Source organism: Cryptomeria japonica, chromosome 9, assembly GCF_030272615.1.
Source record: "Cryptomeria japonica chromosome 9, Sugi_1.0, whole genome shotgun sequence".
Classification (NCBI taxonomy): Eukaryota; Viridiplantae; Streptophyta; class Pinopsida; order Cupressales; family Cupressaceae; genus Cryptomeria; species Cryptomeria japonica.
Window position 1 is genome coordinate 204,431,009 of NC_081413.1, and position 22,701 is coordinate 204,453,709.

The window sequence follows — 22,701 nt, forward strand, 5'->3', positions numbered from 1 at the left end:
TACAATACCCTCACTGGTACGTGTAGGTCCACTATCACGAACAAGAAAAGTGGTTGTAGTCAAGTCTTATAAAAAACATATTGTACATCAATTTTGATAATCCCTATAAATGCCAGGTGGGTCTATTTTAATAATAAGCATCATTTAAGAAATATTATCCACTTAAATCAAAGTATAAGAAATATTCTAAAGATGCATTAGTATAAGTTCCATCCAAATCATAAAAATAATCATGAGAGAGAGAGAGAGAGTAGGTAATATGAGAGAGAGAGAGAGAGAGAATAGATAATGAGAGAGAGGGAGTAGGTAATATGAGAGAGAGAGAGAGAATAAATAATGAGTGAGAGAATAGATAATAAGAGAGAGAGAGAGTAGGTAATATGAGAGAGAGTTGTAATGAGATAGAGAGTAGGTAATATGAGGGAGAGATAGAGAATAGATAATGAGAGAGAGAGAGAGAGAGAGAGAGAGAGAGAGAGAGAGAGAGAGAGAGAGAGAGAGAGAGAGAGAGAGAATAGATAATCAGAGAGAGAGTAGGTAATATGAGAGAGAGAGTATGTAATGAGAGAGAGAGTATGTAATGAGAGAGAGAATAGATAATCAAAGAGAGAATAGATAATCAGAGAGAGAGTAGGTAATATGAGAGAGAGAGAGAGAATAGATAATAAGTGAGAGAGAGAGAGTATGTAAAGAGAGAGAGAATAAATAATAAGAGAGAGAGAGTATGTAATGAGAGAGAGTAGGTAATATGTGAGAGAGAGAGAGAAGGTAAGGAATCTTATGGTATTAAAGGTCCTACTAAAGGGTATTTAGGTATCTTAATGGGTCTTAGGTATCTTATAAGGTTGTAGATTATACTAAGGTGTCCTAGGATATCATTTTAACTTCTAACAATAAATGTTTAATATTTATACATCATTGGAAACATATAGAATGTAACATTTCAACACATGATCAATTTAAAGTTCAATTTAAATATAAATTAGACATCTAACTTTTACAAAAGAAACTTATAATTAAATACAACATTTAGAAACATAAATTTAAACATTCAAACTTTTATGCACGAATAAAATAGAGAGAGAGAGGGAGAGTAGGTAGTTTGAGATACAATGAGTTAGAGAGAGAATAGATAATGAGAGATAGAGAGTAGATAATGATAGAGAGGGTAATGAAAGAGGGAGAGGGTAATGAAAGAGAGAGAGGGTAACGTGTGTGTGTGACAGAGAGAGAGGGGTAATGTGTGTGTGAGAGAGAGAGGGAGAGAGAGGGGATAATGTGTGTGTGAGAGAGAGAGGGGGTAATGAGACATTGAGAGAGAGAGCGTAATGACAAATAGGGTAACATGTACGTGCAAGAGAGAGAGAGAGGGAGGGTTTATTGTTTATTTTCATCTAGGGTTTATTGTTCGTTAATTTTTTAGGGTTTGTTGTTCATTTATTTTCTAGGGTTTTTTGTTCGTGTTTTTTGTCTAGGGTTTATTGTTGATTTTTTTGTAAGGTTTTTTGTTCGTTTATTTTCTATCTAGGGTTTATTATTCATTTTTCTGTCCATGGTTTATTGTCTATTTTTTGTGTCTAATGTTTATTCTTCATTTACATTTTTATTTTTTGGTTTTCCTACGATTTTAAGTTTTTACTATTTTTTACTTTTCATGTTTTCTGCAATATTTAAAAACTAAAAACTATTTTAAACATGAAATTAAATTAAATAAAAAATAACAATTAAAAAATAAAAAATAATGAAAAATAATAAAAAAAATGAAAAAGAATATAAAAAATAAAACTACGTACCTGGAAGGAGGTAAAAAATGGTCTGGGGGGGTCAGCTGGGATGAAAAAAATGGGTACCTGTGCTCCTCTTAAACATTTACCCAAAATACATTAAAAAATTGAGTGCCTATTTTCTGAACCAAAATGGGCGCACGTTTTTCGGAAACGTGCGCCCATTTTTCAACGCCTTGGGCACCCAAAGCAAAATGAGTGCTTGATTTATAAAAATCAGGCACCCATTTCTAGTGGGCTCTTTTCCCAACCTGCGGAATTCCTCGGGATTGGGACCCAACTTTGTGCATTTACCCATAACAAAAATATGAGAATGCAAAAGATAAACTAAGTACTAGATTTCTAGATGGTACCAAATGAAAGAGGAGATTTGTTTTTTATAGATATCCTCAGGGTGGATCCAAGTTGTAGGGTGAATGTGGGATAAAATATTGATTTGGAGGTGTAAGTGTTTATCCCATATTCATAAGATAATTGAAATGTATAGAGTGGGATAGGATAAATAGGGGATGCATATAATATACTAAAAGGATTTAGGAATTTGTGAGTTTAATGAATAATCGAATATATGTATTATTTAATTGATTATATTATTAAATGTAATTGACATAATAATGGAAATTGAGTATATTATGGATGAATATAATAATTTGGATCCACCTAATGACTGGAAAATTGAAGTTCATCGCAGAGGACAATATTAATGAAAATTGTCATGTGTGTACAGGACTAATAATAACAAAAATCATGCACAAAGGAGGGATGTTTGAATGCACAAATTGAGAATTATGATTAAACAATGCAAAATTTTATAAAAGTGATTGATTAACCAATTAATTAAGTAATCTATCTGTGAATTTGAAAGATAAATTCCTCCAAATCATAGCATAACATGTCATAAAGATCAGATCTGAAAATATATTTGATAAATTATGCAACCCACAAGTAGATTTTAGAATTATAAATTAGGGTTTTGTAAATTAAACCTCTAAATTTATGTAATTATAATTAAAATGAGATATGTGAGTGCAAATTTGAATTTTAAAATGCATAAAAAATCAAATCTGAGACAATAAATCCAAATTATGCAACCCAAAAGTTCAAATTTTGAAGTATAAATTAGTGTTTGTGTGAAATTAACCTCTAAATTTATGTGATTCAATTGAAAATAAAACTTGTAAGTATAAATTTGAATTTGAAAATGCATAAACAACTAGAACTAAGAACACAAATTGTAAATTAAGGTGCAAGAAGTGGAGTTCACTAAAAAATGTAGAGGTGAAAATTAGGGTTAGGGTTAAATTAAGATAATAAAACCATTAACAAGCCTAAATACATTAAGGAGGAGACAAACCTAATAGACCTAGAATTAATAGATCTAGATTATAATTAGATTCCAGGCCTCCTAGATGGGGCTCTATCCTCCTTTAATTGTGTATCATTATAAATTATCACCAAGCCAATTTACACCTCATGTTTGTGCCCCTACTTTAGCATGTCTCCTCCTCATCTCCTATGTGGGTCTGTTCAGTGCCTTAATTCCAAGTTTTATGCCTCATACACCTACCAAACAATCCCTTGGGGATTTGTCCTCCTCCCTAGACCCTAATTGTGTTTCCTGATTGAGGTGCACCGGGGTGCTACCGCCCTGGTCTGGGGACCAGAGCGCCTAGTGCCTTGGTCCTCTTCAATAGGGCCCAATTTTCAAGAGAGAGGTGTGACATATCTCTCTGGAAAGAAATGAATTTGATGGCTGAATATGACCATTGGAGGTCAACCTGTTCAATAAATTGACCTAGATCCTCATGTATAAAAAAAATTAATCAATTCATTTCAATATAAATCTCCATATTAATTCAAGCAATCAAGCATTCAAGCATTAAAGTGTTCATCGTCAAGCATTCTTAGAGGTCTTCAAGGCTACATATTCTTCATTCAATCATTGTAGAGAAAATTACATTATTCATATGCAAGCATGTGTGTGTGATTAGGGTTTTGTCATGTCCATGCCATTTAATACAACATATATGATTACATTCAAGTAGAAAATAACCATTATTAGTCATTGCAAATTTGAGGTATACCTTTCCATTATTTATTTCAGTATTTGCAATATTTCATTAAAGGTTAATTCGTAAACTGGGGTTGACTTAGTCAAACCCATATTTCTAACCTATTTCCCCTTCTTTCTATGTGTAGGAAGCAGGTATGGAGTTGTGATATTTAGAATAATCTTTATTTATAGAGATGAATCGATCCCCCATTGGAGTGCAAAAAGTGTGAAGGACCACAATGATCATCACACCAGTCCTCATCAATTAGGGGCTCCTTCCAGGAACAAGTTTGAATCTTTTTACAATCATCCTATCCACATTTGTGGCTCAATCAAACAACTATAGCTCACTACTTACATATTTTTACATCAATTCCAATACATTTACCCTAATTTTAGTATCTTCAACAAATAAATTCAACTCAAGGGAAAGAAGAGGCTCATGCAAGATCCCTAAAATCTGATCACCATTAGAATCTATTGGGTTTAGATCTATCTAATTCCTATATTTATCTTATGTAATGGTCCCTAAGTCACAAATTAGTTGTTTCTTCCTCTTATGGTGGAAAGCCTAATTTTTTGCCAATACAAATTGAATTGAATTGAATTGTTGAAGATTAGGGTAAGGTAGTGAATTATTGAAGAAATCTAATAGAACCGGTGAGCTACAAATGTCATACAGAGCCACCAACCTGGATTTTAGTAGAAGAACATGATTTAGACCCGTTCCCAAAAGTTTAGCCTAATTTTTTGGGACCAAGTAGTATCAATTCACCATGGTCCTCTAAATTTCTTACGGTCAAAAGTTGAAGCTAGTGATTTTTGTGAGTTCAATTAATCCTTTTGAATGTGGTTTTGTACCTATTCTTGCATACAGTGACAAGCGAGAAATTGTTAAGAATAGGGGTTTACCTTAGGTCCAGCCTCAGTTTTGGAATTAACCATGAAATTGAATTGAAAATGTAAATGATGTATTATAGTCAAATATTTTCCTTTTGAGGGAAAGGCTGAAAATGAATGAAAATCTCATGATACACCTTTAATGAAGTTTTGTTTGTCTCCACCAAGGAATTGGGTTTTCATGTAGATAGTCTTTATAAAGCATTGAACATGAATAGAATCTCCAATGCTTGATAGAAGTATGATTACTTTCTCACTTGAATTTGCTAGAGTGTAGATATTGTTTTCAAATTTGTTAGGTTTTAAAATGAGATGCATAGACCTTCTTTTTATACTTTCTTGTTGAATGAGAAAAGATATGTGCACGTTATGTGCCTTGTGTATGAGTTCTTTGTTTAATATGTGCTTCTTATCAGCAAGGCAAACACACAAGGAAAAATAGTTGTTAAATATGATTCTAGAATCAAATGATTTAGATTTAAAAATTATCTTAGACACTTGTAATGAACATCATTAGAGGTAGAATGAGAGGAAAGTATAATAGAAATGTAAAAAACAAAATTGGTAGGATTTTAGATTCAATTTAGACTAGGAACACAAGAAAAATAAATTAGGATAAGTAAAATAAGAGAAAGTAAATGGATATTAGAAAAAAAGGTTAGGCTATGTCCAACAATAAATTGCATGGACATGGCATAGAGATAAAAAATAAGTACTTGCATAGTGACCGGAAAATAACTAGTGTAGGGACAAAATAATTGGTGTAGGGGGCAAGAGGCTAGACATCTATAAAAATTATAAGAAATGTATCTTAATCTTCCGTCTTAATATTAAGAAAACTAAAATATAACTTTTGGGCTATACATGTCATTTTTTATTTGAAGAGCTACCAAAATAGGCTTTGATTCATTGAATCTAGTTATGCAAACATGAACCTCTCTACAACCTTCAACTAAAAATTTTAGGCGATTCATTTAGATTCTTATAAAAAAAGTTATGGCCTCTATAAAAGATTCCCTGCACATAAAAATTGTAATAACATCTATGATGCATACAATAGATGTAAATGGGATTAAGAACGTTCACCAATATATGTTATTATGACTATACTAAAGCAATTTTTAAGGGTTTAAATTACACAAACTGAAGTACCCAAATTAGGAGGGTAAATATGAGATGTTATGGTAGACTCTTATTTGGTGCAAGAAATATGTTATATTTAACAATAATGTTAGAAATCACATAGCTTTATATTTGTATGCTCATGCGTGATTGTGTTTATACTTAAATATTTTCACAATTCTTTTGTCATCCTAATATTTGAAATCCATTAGCAAGTCCAAGAACCTCATAAGTGGACAACACACACACACACACACACACACAATATATATATATATATATATATATATATACACAAAATGACTAATATTTCATTATGCTCAAGAAGGTGGGACACGTATTTGTCATAAACCATAAAAAAAATAAGGGATTGAGAGCGAAAGCATTTAAGTGGTCAATGATTTATAATTTCAATTTGAGTTGAATTAAAACTAAGTAGATATTGCAATATTTCATATGCACATATACAAATCATTTGGTCACATCATTACATTTGAAAAGAGAGGTTGTTCATAATAAAAAAAATGCTTTATTGAGGTGGCTTTGTCTTCTATGGAGGTGAAGATGGATTATGCTGGAGATAACTTTTCTCCTATGGAGATGGAGTTTGGCTTTGCATGGAGGTTGGGTTATGCTGGTGGATGACTGTTGGTACCCTATTTCTAGTCTTTTTGGGAAGAGAGGGTGCTCTTTTATTCGGCTTCTCTCCTTTATCACCTATTGAGGTGGTGATCTTGGAGTGAATTATATGTTCTGTTCTTTTTTTTTTCTCAAGACTAAGGTTATGGGAGCCTATCAAAAATCTATTGCTGCTGGTTGTGGGATCCTTGTAAAACCCACCCTTAAGGCTAGACATGACTAGATCTATTGTTGGTGGGCTGTTGAAACCCTGTTGTTAAGCTACGAGGAAGTTGGTGAAGTGATTTTTTTTATATGCATGTTGTTTCCAGGAGGGATAAATCTTAAAGATATGGTTGTGGGAACCTGGATAAAACCCATGATTTTGGTTGAGGAAGCCTTGTCCCCTATGTTCATGTTTATGTAAAATTTGTTGTACTGTGTTTCTACTCCCCTCAAAACCTATTTTATCCCTTTAATCAAAACAAGCATCACAATGTGTTGACTATTCATGTGAGGTGCTTAAATTTTTTGTTATAACCATCCTAGAGGCTACATTATTTGAACCATGGGTGCAAAATAACAAGTTCTCATAAAAAATATATATCTAATAACATCCGACAATTTTTAGAGTAAAATGAAATGTCTTCCTCTTTAATAATAAGACATGTAGATAGCATTCTCTTTTAAGTTTTACATAAATCCCTTCTAAAATAATATATAATAAAACAAAATAAATATTATATTCTTTTATAATAAATATTTACAATTAAATTATAAATTAAGACATGGTACATATAACTGCATTATACAAAATTATAATTAACAAATATTTAATTTAAAAGAATAATATAAAAGATATTGACAAAATATTAATATTTATAAATATAAAAAGATAACTAGGTTTACTATTAAAAACAATAAGAAGAATATAAATAATTAAATTGATTATTTTTGAAATAAGAACAAAAAAACGCTCTTCAGTTTTGAATTTTTGAGTTTAATGTAACACACAACCCTCTTGTCTATGTCTTGGCAGAAATCAAAATTAAAACAAGCTATTTCATGGACCTTAAAGCTAAATCCCATACATGTTTGAAAAACCTAAAGAGTTAAGTTTGAATAAATTTCTGCCGGAAACTAATAAAAAAAATTAAGTTCTTAATTTTTTTCTAAAATGTTCTATATGTAACTCTGTAACAAACAAACACAGATGTACAATTCAATACCATTTCTCATATGCAAGATAAATAATAATTTAACGTTTTTTCATCCAAAAATAGCATTCATTCGAGAAGCAAATATAAATAGTTTTCTCCTGCTCCTTTCGGACACCTCATCTGGATAGCCATTTCCTTAATTCTTCTGAGGTTTAATGGTCTGAAAGAGAATCAAACAACATAAGAATTAATGGTCTGAAAGAGAATCCAAATATGTTTTATTGTGCTTTCCTATCAAAGTACAAGACTGTTACAAATTATGAGTATACAAAATGTCACACAACACAGGATGTGAAAAATATTGAACAACATAAAAATATGTATTGTAAACAAAAAAATTCAGCCTCCTCATATAGAGAACTGATAAAATTATCGTAGTATTGCAATTTAACAGTAGCCATACTCAGCCCTTACAAGTGAAAATTATGATGATAATGACCGTAAGGCTGTAAGCTCCCTTAACAAGTGAAATTTATGGATTGTGGTTCCGTCTATCTTAGCTCCCTTAACAAGTGAAATTTATGGATTGTGGTTCCCTCTATCTTAGCTCCCTTAACAAGTGAAATTTATGGATTGTGGTTCCCTCTTATCTTAGCTAGCTCCCTTCATAACAAGTGAAATTTATGGATTGTGGTTCCCTCTATCTTAGCTCCTTTAACAAGTTATTTATATTTCCTATTCAAATTGACAAACACAAGTAGCTACACATTAATAAAACCTTGATAGTTAAAGTCAACAATAGTAAATCAAATTGTATTGTGTTTTTTTTTTCACCATCAGGTATATGCAGTTAGAAATATAGAGGCACTAATAAAGGATACCACCTTTATAAAAGAACACAATAATTGTTCATATATTCTCTTTGGTATGATAACTCTATTGAAATCTAGAAAATAACAAAAATATATGAATTGATTATCTCTATCGCATTATTAAAATAAGCCTAATATTTAGCATGCTTCACTAGTCTATGAAAAACCCATATAAAAAGTGGTATGAAGTAATTCACATTTAATGTAGTAATGTGATAGAGATTCATGCAATCGCCATATTGTATGCTCCATATGATATGTATTAACATGATGGAAATTTATGATGTAATCAAATTTGAGCAATATAGGTAATATGATAAATATTGACATGATGTAGTGGTGTAATTCAATAAATTCCATATCATGTTGCAATTCGATTGATCTTCAGATGACATGTGTGTAACGTAATAGAAGTCCATGTGATGTGGCAATATGATAAATCTCCACATGATTCTAGAGTGCAACATTTAATCAATAAATATTTACATATAATAATGAATTTCTCATTTAGCACAATTGATTTGTATTAAAGCGAGGGGGTCATTAAAGGTTTCCCCTATTTAGAGATCTATATAGCTCTTATTTGGATTTGAATTCTTTTGTGTTATATTTATGTAGTTTGATAGGTATTCCCTCTATCAACAAATAAGTGCAAAGCACCAAATTAAATGGATATATCATGAAGACTATTGTACCATTCCAAGTCAACTTTTATCATTTATGAAGGTGGGCAGAGACACAAGAAACAAAAACCAAAATAAACACAATCACTTGCCAATGTGTTTCTGCACTAAATTACATTTCATTTCTTGTTTCAAAACATATTACATCTACATCTTTTATAGAGGTCATTAGATTTATCTAGAATGCAAACATGAGAAATCAAGGTCTTGTGAATTTTCCAAAATCTGCAAATACTAAACCAATGTGAAGAAGAAATGGTCAGTGAGAAGTCGATTGAGCTTGGCAAGAAGTTTCCATTTTAAATGTCTGGTTGATAATTTTGCTAATTTGTTGGTAGAAATTAATGCATACCAAAACTCCCCCCTAATTTCTACCACTAATTACATCAAAATTTATAATATTCAAAGTTTTCTTTAAATATTCAAATTATTTATGTGCTAATTCCTCTGTGATTATGTCTTCAAGTTTCTCGTTTGATCTGCAATGCTATAGAATTATCTCTCCATTTTTTTCCAACTCTTGAATGAAGTGATATCTAGTGTCAATGTGCATTGTCCTCTTGTGAAAAACGTGATTCTTTGATAGTGCAATGGTGGACTTGTTGTCACAATAGATTGCAGTAGGCCCTTTTGCTCATGCATTACATCCTTCAAGACTCTTCTCATCCATATTGACTGAATTTCTACAGATGTACCTACTATATATATTTCTTTTGCTAATGAAATTGTCACTATAAGGTGTTTCTTTGATGTCCATGCCACAACACCTGTTCCAAGATGAAATGCATATCCGGATGTACTCTTTCTATAATCAATACTCCCTACAAAGTCACTATCTATGTATCCAACTAACTAAAAATTATCTGAAGTAGAATACAATATGCCATGATTCATAGTTCCTTCAATGTACCTCAATAACCTTTTTCCCACTTGTCAATGTGAATTCTTTGGTGTATCCATGAATCTAGAAATCAAACTAACTCCATACATTATATCTCACCTAGTTGTTGTGAGGTACATCAAACTACCAACCAATTTTCTGAATATTGTTGAATCAAAGTCTATCTTATTGTCTTCTATACTTAGTTTCGTGCCTATTACCACAGGTGTAGAAACTATATTGTAATTTAACATTCTAATCCTTTTCAAAATATCTTTTGCATATTTACTTTGACAAATGAAAATACCCTTATTATTTTGTGTGACTTCAATACCAAGAAAATATTTCATCAAACCCAAGTTTATCATCTCAAATTCTTTCTTTATTTTAGATTTAAACATGTCAATATAAAGATTACCTATAAGGATAGAATCATCAACATACAAGAAAACAATCAAAATCTGACCTTGTTCATTAACCTTAGAGTATAGTGTAGGCTCACTAGTGCTTTTGGTGCTTGCTTCAATCCATTTAATCATGTATGAATCTATGTTGCTATACCATGCTTTTGGTGCTTGCTTCAATCCATTTAGTGTCTTCTTCAACCTGTAAACCTTTTCTTCATATCCTTTTACTTCAATTCCCAGTTTTTGTTGCACATACACTTCTTCTAGATATCAATTCAAGAAAGTTGATTTACCATCTATTTGATAGAACTTGTAAAATTTTTGAGCTACAATAGCTAGTACCATTCTAGCAGTATCAAGTGTTACTACAGGTGCAAATATTTCATTATAATCAATTCCACATTCTTGTGCAAATCCCTTAGCTACTAATCTTGCCTTATATTTATCAACTTCTCCATTTTCTTTATACTTAGTATTATAAACCCATTTCACACCTATGAAAACTTTGTCCTTAGGTAAATCAACTAATTCCCATGTATCTTTTTTCTCAATATATTTCATTTCATCATTCATTACATTTATTAAATGTTCTTCCTTAATTGCATCTTCAAGATATATAGGATCTTGAATAAATAAAGAAAATTTTGATTGCAAATATATCCTATCTCCTTGATCATAAATTTCTTGCAAACTTCTAGTATTCTTGCTTCTAAGCCTTGGTCTCAAAGATGCAAGTGTGGGATTTGAGTCATTACTTACATGTGGACTTGAAGATTCTCCTTGCTCAACTTGACTTTGTGAGTTATCTTCTTGTGAACTTTTTGATGGAGTTCATCCTTGTTAATTTGATTGATTTTCTTGGTCTTTTTGATGTTTTCCTTCTTGTTCGTCATATGGTATTGCTACAACACCTGAAATTGTTTTGTCTATACTTCTATGCCAAGATTCTTCCTCTTTGATCACAACAATTTACTTACAATGACTTTCTTGGTTATAGGATTAAACAAATTTTATGCATTAGAATGTTCATCATAGCCAATAAAAAATGCATTTTCACTCTTATCATCCAATTTACTCCTTGTTTACATGCATATGCATTACAACCAAATATCTTGAAATGAGAAACAATATAATTCTCAGGACTCCATTCTTGTTGTGGAATCAGTTTCCAAATATTGATCATATAAGAGATACTGAAATAGGTCATGTGGACTTGGCAGAGTTTCTCAAAAGGATTGAGTAGCCACCTTCATATTATAAGATGGATCCAACTATCAACAATATTATTCATCTAGTCTCATCATTCTCAATGTCCTCTTAGAATCATGAATTTGTTCTTGCATCTGCAAATTGTTTTGATCCTGTTAGAAGGAGTGTGTAACATACTAGTAGAAAAAAGCTAATCAGGCTTGATGAAGAATTATTCAACACTATCTTCAAGTGTTTGAACATTGAAAAGTATTATGATATCACCATGTAGTCAACACAAGCTTACTATGTTAGGAATTTAGATAAGTGTAAAATGAATATGAATGACAATTGGCCGAATACCTCAATACCTACCATTGCTAGATGGTTCAAAACCTTTCACAAAAGTTATCTTAATGAAGAGGTCAATGACTTGGTCACTCTTTTGAGTAGGGTAAAGGGACCTCCTACTTTAGATACCTATTATGAATGGATGTATCAATACATTCATGTCATTAGGAAAAATAAATAGAAGATAGTTTAGGGAAACTAAATAAGTGATTCCATATATGAGAAACTCACTAAGGTATCAACTATCCTCAAATTCTACATGACATCTTATCTAGTGTATACAACAACTTCTATGAGACATTTCCTAGGTTTGTCTACATCATAAGATATAAGGCAAGTTGTTGTATATGAACACTATTCCCAATTGGTATTGAAGAATAGTTTTCATCATTTTCAAAGGGTGAATGATGCATTATTTGACTAGCACATGCCCATGCTAACAAAATATCTATACAACAAAAGAGTATCTAATCATTCATGGGAAGTAGTGAACCAGTATAAATGTATGTTCTTATAGCTTTCTACCTTCACTTATCTTAGGGTGGGATGTATTAATGGTGAACCTTTTACACTCCCAAGGTATCAATCAAATGTTTTTTTCTTGATGGAATTGGCTCATCAAATAGTGTCGGTTCATGAGGCACAATCTAGTTCACATAAGACATGTTTAAAGTTATCATTAACTATTGGTAGGTACTCTATCAATTGAATCTTCAATACAAGTGCAATGGAAGAGAAAATGAGAATAACCATGAAATTGTTCAAGGCAAGGAGATATTTTCACCATAGAGGAATGAGGAATAAATTAAAGAAGGCAATTCTCCATGTGCATCACATTGAAGATATTTGGATTGGTTATAGGATAGAGCATGGTATCAAAAAAATAGATTATTGTTGACTAACTATGGAGCATATTCATGAGCTTGACCTTGCAGATATTCCAGAAGATCTTTAGGATGATGGTAATGTTCTAGATCTTTTCTATGTAGAAAACAAACTTTCAAGAATGCCCTTACCACTCATTCAGTGGTCACAAAAAGAGGCAACTTCCATTAGAGAAACATTCCAGAGTATTCTTGTGAATACTAATATTTCGCTTTCTAGCAAAGGAATCTAGATGAAGCCTTTCCTTACTGGTTTTGATGATGATATTGTTGGACCTGTTGGTAAAAGGTCAAAGATTAGATCAAAGAACAAACAAGATCCTACTACTCTCTAGAAGGCTCTAAAGTTGAAATTCACAGTTGAGGCTAACAAAAGAAACGTCCCAGGAGAATCTTCTATTTAAAATGTTCAAGAGGCAAAAGAGTCTAAGGGACAAGGTTGTAGCATCCTAAAATTACACCCCTTACAATTTTGACCGCATTTTGGGTCCTCACCTTAGTGGTCTTATCCCCATTCTTCATTGGGACCTATCTTTGCCTCTTTTATGTAACTAAGCTTCATTTTTCACTTTGCACCTTTCATGGCCAGCTTGATCCTGCCCCAAAATAGGGTAGGACCAGGGCATGGTACCCTGAGATCCCCTAAAGAGGACGTATCTTGTCCCCTCTCCCTTGGACCTATCTCAATTGTGAGTGGGAAATTATCCCCCATGTTGGCCTATGTCAGAAAATTAAAAAATATTTGAAAATAGGCAAGTATCTAAGGAGGTCTTCCCCTCTCATTTGGCAAAACATAAGAACACACGATATACATTCATGAAGTCAAAATTGGATTTCAAGCATTCAATCATTCATCATCTAGCATTCCTCAAGGCTACATACTCTTTGTATATCCATTGGAGAAAAATTACATAATTTATTTTCAAGTATGTGTGTGTTAGGGTTTTGACATGTCCATGCCATTTCATACAACGTATGTGATTACATCCAAGACGCAAAGCATCATCATCATCTGTTGCAGATTTGAAGGTATACCTTTCCATCATTTATTTCAAGCATTTGCAGTATTTCATTCAAGGTTGATTCAATACCGAGGTTTGACTTAAGAAAACCCCTATTCCCAACCCCTTTCTTCTTCTTTCTATGTGTAGGAACCAAATGCATAATTGTACTTCTGGAATTAAGCTTTATTCATAAAGTTGAAAAAACCCTTTTCATTGCATAGAAAGTTTGGAAGACTGATAGGAGGGCGCCCCCATCCAGACACACAGTCCTTGCAATTTTTTCCGGATTTCATAGAGCAGCTCCAAATCATCTCAAACTTCTTAGATCCAGGTGCATGGCTGAATCCCAAATTTGTAGCTCATTGTTTTACCTATTTCATCTTCAATTCCAACACTTTTCCTATTCAACTTGCAAAAGAGAGTCAAACACATTCTAAACATAATCAATATACTTAGTATTCAGTCCTTGTATCCTTTTGGGATTAGATCTAGTATATTCATCCCCTCTTTTGAATGCAAAGTTTCCCAAGTGACAATTGAGCTTAGTTAATTCCCTCACTCTTTCAAGTGGCAAATTGGTTGAACCTCCAATTTTCCACTTTATAGTTTGGTGAACCCAACTCCTTACACTATTAATTCTAATTTTTGTATTCAAATCTTAGTGTATGCAAATTAAAATTCAAAATTTCATTTACATGTTTGATTACCTTGCATAATTTGAAAATTTAGAGGTTAATTTCACTAAGACCCTAATTTTTTAATTCAAAATTAAGCTTGTGATTTGCATAATTTGGGTTAAATTTTTAGATCTGAGCATTATTTTAATTTTCAAATTCAAACTTTCATCTACAAGTCAAATTTCAAAACTAAATTTTAAAATTAGGTGGTTAATTAAAAAAAACCCTAATTTTTTAGATCTTTCAAATTGAGTTTGTGGGTTTAAATTTTGAATTTCCCTCTTCAAATTTGGTTCCTACTTTAAAATTAAATTTTAAAATTGCAACCTTGGATCAAATTTCAATTTCGAATTTAAATTTAAAAAATTAAGTGGTTCATTAAACAAACCCTAATATCTAAACTTAAGTTAATCTTGTTCATTTTCAAATTTTCTGAATTCCAAATTCCAATCTTAGATCTATTTTCAAATTTAAATTTTAAAATTGAGTGGTTCTTTCTACAAAACCCTAATTTTCAATTTAATTCTCTTGTGAAAATTTCAAATTTAAATTTAAAAATTAAGAGGCTATTTAACAAAGCCCTAATTTTAAAAATTAAATTCAAAACTTATAGTGGGTAAATTGAAATTGAAATCAAGAGGTTATTTTGAAGACCTTAATTATAAATTTCAATTTTCTAGAAGGTTTAATAATTTTTCAAAAATTGAATAATTATTTTTTCTTAAATTTTGAATTATTCAAATTCTCATTTTCAAATTTTTATTTCACATTTAAAAAAAAATTGAAATAATCAAATTTGAATATCATCAATTAAAATAAATTAAGTGGTTTTATTTATAAAATCCTAAATTATGTTTAAATAATTTGCTTGAACTTAAATTTCAATATTAATCATGGCAGTAATGGATTTGATCTATTTTCTATTTCACATATGATTGCATTGTTTTTTACATACATTTATTATAATTATGTGTTGGATAATGGCTTCTTTCACTTTATGTTACTTCTTTTCATTCATAGCACTTGGACATATTGCATTCTTGGGATTTCCAAATTGATTCTTTTTCATAGATTAGATCTCAAAGGTTTCATTTTTCATGTACCTATGTTATGGTGACTTTTTTGGAAAAATGCATTTCATATGTAGATTACCTAAAACCTTTTGTATATCCTAATCCTAGAGATGACAATAATAAACCTAATATTTGTACCTCTCTTAGGGTATCTGATATGAATGAAGTAAGAGCTAATACTCATATGAATGATCTCTCTAATGGAGAGAAATAATTGAAGAGCAACATGGCCCCATCTTCTTCCCATACACATACCCTTGCAAAAGGGGGGCAAGCTCAAAATATTGGTATTTATATCTTTCTAGATCCTCCTTATTCTCCTAGAGCCTATCTTAAACATCAAAGCATTTGTAGAGAAGATGATGTCATTAATTGCATTCATGATCTCTCTCCCCATATAACATTAATCAAAGATGAGGCCTTAGATGATAAGGATCTCCCTTCCCAATCTACCGAAGAGGATATGAATGATGAAAGAAAGGAAAGTCCTCTTCCACAAAATATTCCTTCTTCATCTACTAATCCTTTCATTCCTTCTAAACATCCTTACGCTATTAAATTTTAAAAAATTTATTATAATGTTCCCTTGCCTTCTCAATTAAAATATTCTTATAGGAGTGGCTTCAACATAATATCAAAACAAGGTTTTAAAGGACAAGGACTTGGAAATTTTGAACAAGGAATTCGAGTCTCGATAAATTCTCCTACACAAATCACAACAAAAGGCCTAGGAAATGATAATAAATCTCATATGGATGAATTCCTTCATATTCAAGATGTCAAAAATCATCTTTCAAGACAACAAGACATTAGTTCTCACAAAAGAGCTTCTTCTTCAAAACCTCCTTTTTTTTCATTTCATCAAACCCATGATCACCATGCTGATGATTGTACCGATTATCAAAATTCAACAAAACAACTTATAGATAGTGGTAAATTTAAAATCATAGATGGCAATCCTTCTTCTAATAACAACTATTATCCTCAATCTCCAAAGAATGCAGCTACATCTATTAATGATCAAGAAAGATTAGAAACTAGAATATTTTGGAAATTGAAGTATGATAAGTATGTTGTCTTTCCTTTTGTGAAACTTAGTAATAAATATAAAGAAGTAAATGGATAAATTGTCTTTTTCATCATGGTGGTTCTTATTCTCTTGGAAAGTGTAAATAATTTAAGGAATTTGTTCAAAAATAATACAATCATGCTCATATATGTATTTCAATAGATCTTGCTCTCTTTCTAGGTGAAAACGTAGTTCCTTAGCACTCCTTTCACCCTCATGTTGCTCCTCATCTTACGACACAAGTAGCTAACTTAATTGGGGGCGCTTTCTCATCAGAGGTGGTGCTTTTTTTCCATTTTCAAATATCTTGGGGTAGAAAAATGATCTCCTCCATTTTTCTCCTCTTCTTAAAGGTTTCATCATTTTCTTTGAGATTGTATTATTCATGAATTTTTTCCTTTCTTGAATGGAATTATCCTTCACGCGAGCACATGTTTGTTCCTTGGACAGGACCTATTCCTTACTTGGAATCATGCATCTATTATGAATAATCCCTCCTTAGAGAACTTTTATGAACCTTCTTCTTCCCTTTCCTTTCTCATTGAAAAGTACACCTTCTTTTGTGTTGTGTTATTCATCACTTGATGTCCCTTTCTTGCATAGAGTTATCCTTCATGTGAGTACATGTTTCTTCCTTGCTTAAGACCTATTCTTTGTTTGAAATGGTTTGTCTCTTATGAATAACCTCTCTTTGGAAGATGTGTAATTTTCCTCTTTGTCCTCTCGCTTGGGGGAAACGATAGCTTTTTCACACTCTCTCTTAATATATAATGTATCACGGGGTTGCAATTTTCATGTGTTAATATCTTTTCTTGCAATGGTATGTATCTTATGAATAATCCCTCCTTAGGGGAATATGTGATCTTTCTTTTTCTCTCTATCTCTCTCTCTTTGAAGATTACTTTTTCTTTTGAGATGGATTTTACATAGACTAATGCCTTTTCTCACATTGGATATTCATTCATGTGAGTTTATTGTGAATTTCATTATGCCTAATCTCTCCTTAGAAGATTGTGTAATTCTTGTCATTGTCCTTAGACTTTGGAGGCGATGATTGATTTCTCCTCCTCTATGTCCCCTCTAAGGATATACTTTTCCTTTGTGGAGTGGTGTTTGTTCATTATTGGGTGTCATTCCTTGTGCGAAGTTATTATTTTCTCAAGGATTCTCTCTGATACAAGAGGTGTAAGTCCTTGGCTATAACCTCTTTTTCAATTGGCAATGTATATCTATCATAAACTTACCCCACACATTGGGTCAAAAGTGTGTCATTCTTCATCAAGAATCCCTTTCACGTAGCAATAGGAGGAAGGTATGCATTATTGTTCTCCTTCCTTTATTTTGGTAGAAGATGTTATGTCTGTTCAAGATAACTCCTCTTGGGGGTAGATGTCTTTTGAGAAAATATCTCTTCTCCTTCAAAGATCTCCTTTGCACTTGTTGCAAGATATCTCTTTTTCAACTATCTTATCCTTTCTTGAAGAGTATTCCCTCTCTATCTTGGATTTATGACATTGTTGCCTAAAGTATATCTCCTTGGTGTTGAAGGTAAGGTATCCTTGTCTCTAGATTCCTTAAGACATCAACATAAAACTATGTTGACATCTTAAGGGGGGCCGGCGGGGGGGGCCACCCTTAAGGGTGGAGATTCTACATTGAGGGGGGGGGGGGGTACTGAGTCTCTCTCTCTCTTATTCTTCTCCTCTCATATGGCGGGGACTTTTTCCTCACATGTGGTTTGGTCCTTCACATACTTCTTTCAGATTTCTTTGTATAGTTTTCATCTCTCTTTTGGGGGAGGGTTTTTTCCCATTGGTTTTTTCTCTTTCCCCACTTTATGGGAGATTGAATTTGCATTTGTACATGGTTACCTAACATGTCCTTGCAACCGGGACCCATATTACATTTCTTAGTTGCATTATAGACTTAAGTGCATTCCCATAAGTTTCACTTAAGGGGGATGGTGGTGTAATTATTTATTCATCTTGGATATAATTATACTTTACTTAACTTTACTTAGGTACATGCATAACATTATAGTTTACATATGAGACACTTAGGGAGATGTGCTTACATTGGGAGTGTGTATGTAGGAGAATTTCCACCTTTTATGGTGTGATCTTGTTGTTGCTTTATCATATCCACTTATTGTGGAGTGATAATTCCACCTTCGGTGGGTGATCCACCTCATGTGGAATATTTTACTATTTCTCTTGCGTACCCTTGCATCTCATTGAGCCACATGTCATCATCGTGTGCTTTCTTGTCTCTTATCCTTGTCTTTATAAGAAGGCTTATCATACATTGTATGTATTGATGATCTAGTTGAGCTCTTTTGCATCTTGATAGGAATAGAGTTTATTCTTGTCATATTTTATCTCTCTTGTCATTGTGATATCTATTGGTCTCTTTGATCTTGGTTGCTTCAAGCATAATCTCACATGGTATCAAAGTGGTTGGAGTGCCATTGTATAGCCTTTGGAGAGATTTTATTGTGTCTTTGAAGGAGGTCAAGACATAGGGTGGAGATTCTACATTGAGGGACGGTACTTAGTCTCTCTCTCTTCTTTCTCTTCTCTCATATGGCAGGGACTTTTCCCTCACATGGGGTTTGGTCCTTCACATACTTCTTTGAGAGTTATTTGTATAGTTTTTATCTCTCTTTTGGGGGAGGGTTTTTTCCCATTGGCTTTTTCTCTTTCCCCACTTCATGGGAGATTGCATTTGCATTTGTAGATGGTTACCTAACATGGCCTTGCAGGCAGGACCCATCTTACGTTGCTTAGTTGCATTTTAGACTTAAGTGCATTCCCATAAGTTGCACCTAAGGGGGGGTGGTTGTGTAATTATTTATTCATCATGGATATAATTACACTTTACTTAAGTTTACTTAGGTACATGAATAACATTGTAGTTTTCATATGAGACACTTAGGGAGATGTGCTTACATAAAGAGTGTGTATGTAGGATAATTTCCATGTTTTATGGTGTGATCTTGTTGTTACTTTATCACATCTACTTATTGCGGAGTGATAATTCCACCTTCGGTGGGTGATCCACCTCATGTGGAATATTTTACTATTTCTCCTACCTACCCTTGCATCTCATTGAGTAACATGTCATCATTGTGTTCTCTCTTGTTTCTTAGCCTTGCCTTTATAAGAAGGCTTATCATACATTGTACGTAATGATGATCCAGTTGATCTCTTTTACATCTTGATAGGACTACAGTTTATTCTTGTCATATTTTATCTCTCTTGTTATTGTGATATCTATTGGTCTCTTTGATCTTGGTTGCTTCAAGCATAATATCACATGGTATCAGAGTGGTTGGAGCATCATTGTATAGCCTTTGGAGAGATTTTATTGTATGTTTGAAGGAGGTCAATTGGCAAATCTGAGGATCAACATCTTATAGAGGCATCATAGACTAGATCCGACCTCATCATTGATTCCAGGTGGCTATTTGCATGAATTTTGACTATAAATTTTCCTATAATTGGTGAAAATCAAATTCGGGGCTTTAGAGGAAAAACTTAGCCAATTTGGCTAGCCGGTATGGATTTTCAAAAACAAAAATTTTAAAAATAAATTTTTATGTTTTTTGGGGAAAAGTTTTTAAATTTCATTATTTATTTTGCAGTTTTTAAATTGTAAATTTTTTTCAAAAAATATTAAAAAATATTATTGTTTTCAGGGGAGTTTACACCCCTCGCCACCGTACCCATGCTGCGTTTAATTCTCTGCAGGTCGTCGTACCCCCTGCCTATAGCCCATAATCCTTCCATGTCGCTGACTATGTTGACCCATCTCCTGTCCACTGTTGCCCTGTTCTCCCGCCGTTGTCAAACTCTGTGACCCGCCATAGCTCTTGTCGACCACCATCGCTCCTCTAGCTCCCGAGTTCGCTACTGCCGACGTCATTCTATCCTCCAGCTAATGTGCAAGTGTCTCGCTTTGGTGAATTTTCCATTCACCTATCCCATTGCTACTTTTACGACTTGCCAGATCTCCTGCTTCGGCAGCCCACTGGTCCTCTCAGCACTATTTGTACAGCCACATGGGACGCACAGTCAGTGCCACTTGGAAGATCACATCATCATGCCAAGTAAGCGTCATATAAGACATGTCAACTGCCACTTAATCATGACCTACACCCAATCAACAGTTTATTCTGCCACGTCAGTGCCTTGTTATCTGACATATTAGCACCATATAACTAGTCACACCACCACCTCATTTGCCAGTCAGCGTACAGATTGACACGTCAGTAGCCTAGTCAAAACCACCTCATCATTTTCTATATTGTATGAATCCAGTAAGGAGAGGACAAGTCAACGTCTATACCATACATATGTTTAGTCAAGAAGTGTGGTAAAAAAAATTTGATGGCTAGACGGCCATAAAATTTTACCTTTCGGAATGCTAACATCATCATTTTTCAAAAGTTAAGCAAGCCCCTCTCATTGATCTTTTCAATTTTGCAGTTCAACTTTGGAAGGCCATATCTTGCTCATTTTGGCTCCTTTTTTTTTTAAATTGGATAATTTTTCGTGTTCTCCCATGTGATAGTGTTATTCTTTGATTTAGGTGGATAACATTTCTAGAAAATTCAGTTGTTGGTGACTGTACCTATCCAATCCCCTTTTCTGTAATTTCCAGGACTTCGTTCAGGCTCATGCAAACTCCTTTTCAGGAGTCATTTTTTTTTAAAGTGCATGATTTTTTGTGTACTCTCATACTATTCTATCATTTTATAGTGATTTTAAGTGGAATGTGTACTTTTAGTATATGGTCTTTTTTGGCCAGTTTGGCACTTGTATTGCATAGATCTATCTTTTTGGTCTTTTGCATTGTAGTCTAAGCATATTGGTGAAAGTTGTAAAAAAATTTTAGAAGTATACCTTTCCATTATTTTCAAGTGGCCTATTGTACAACACTACATATAAAGTGCCAAAGTCATTATTTTTTTGGGGGGAGGGGGGGTGTCTCTTGTTCTCTTGCTCTCGTGTTCTTTCATTTTTCTGCTATGGGCTCTCCTAAGTTTCCTCTCTTAACTCCACATAATTATGCTACTTCGAAAATTGATGCATGGACTAAACTAATGGAAAAAGGGTTAACTCATTACATTGATGGAACTATTGTTGCTCTCGTTGATCCCAAGGCTGATCCCAATGGTTACTTGGATTGGATCACTAAGACCATCATGGCAATTGATACCTTAAGAAAGTATGTATCAAAAAATCTCATCTTTCGTAATGAGAAATGTACTTTAATTAAGGATACTTGGCAAAAGTTTCAAGACTTGTATCGTCAAGTTGATGAGATTAGGGAATATCAAATTGATAGTGATATCACCATGCTAGATCCCAAGAACTTTGATACAATACAAGATTATGTCACTAAGGCAAAAGAGCTGAGGGCACAACTCAAGGATTGTGGCATTGATAAGGATACTCAACTGATCTTCAATTTGGTGGGCAAGCTTCCACAAGAATATGCAACATTTTTTTCTAGTTTCCAAACCCATAGGATGACAATGGGTTCAAGCTACACAATGCCTATATTTGATGCTTTCACCAACATGTTAATGATGGAACAAATTAAGTTGCTAAGCATGGGTGTTCTTAAGACTTCTAAGTCTCAAGCATTTGTGGCAACTCAATGGAACAAAGGAAGTCAAGGAAATGACAACTCAAACAAGAAGAAAGGGAAATCAAAGCCTAAGGACAAAGAACCAGATTCTCCAAAATAAGGAGATTCATCCTCTTCCAAGAAGGACAATTCACCAAAGAATGAGAGACCTACTTGTCCTTATTTTAAAAGGTTGGTCATGAGGAGCGTCGTTTCCATTCTAAGAATATTTATGAGCTCCTCCATATTCTCAAAAAGAACAATATCAATTTTCTTGAAGTATACAAGAAGGAGGATTCATCGCCTTCCACTTCCTCACAATCAAAGGGGAAAGGACAAGAA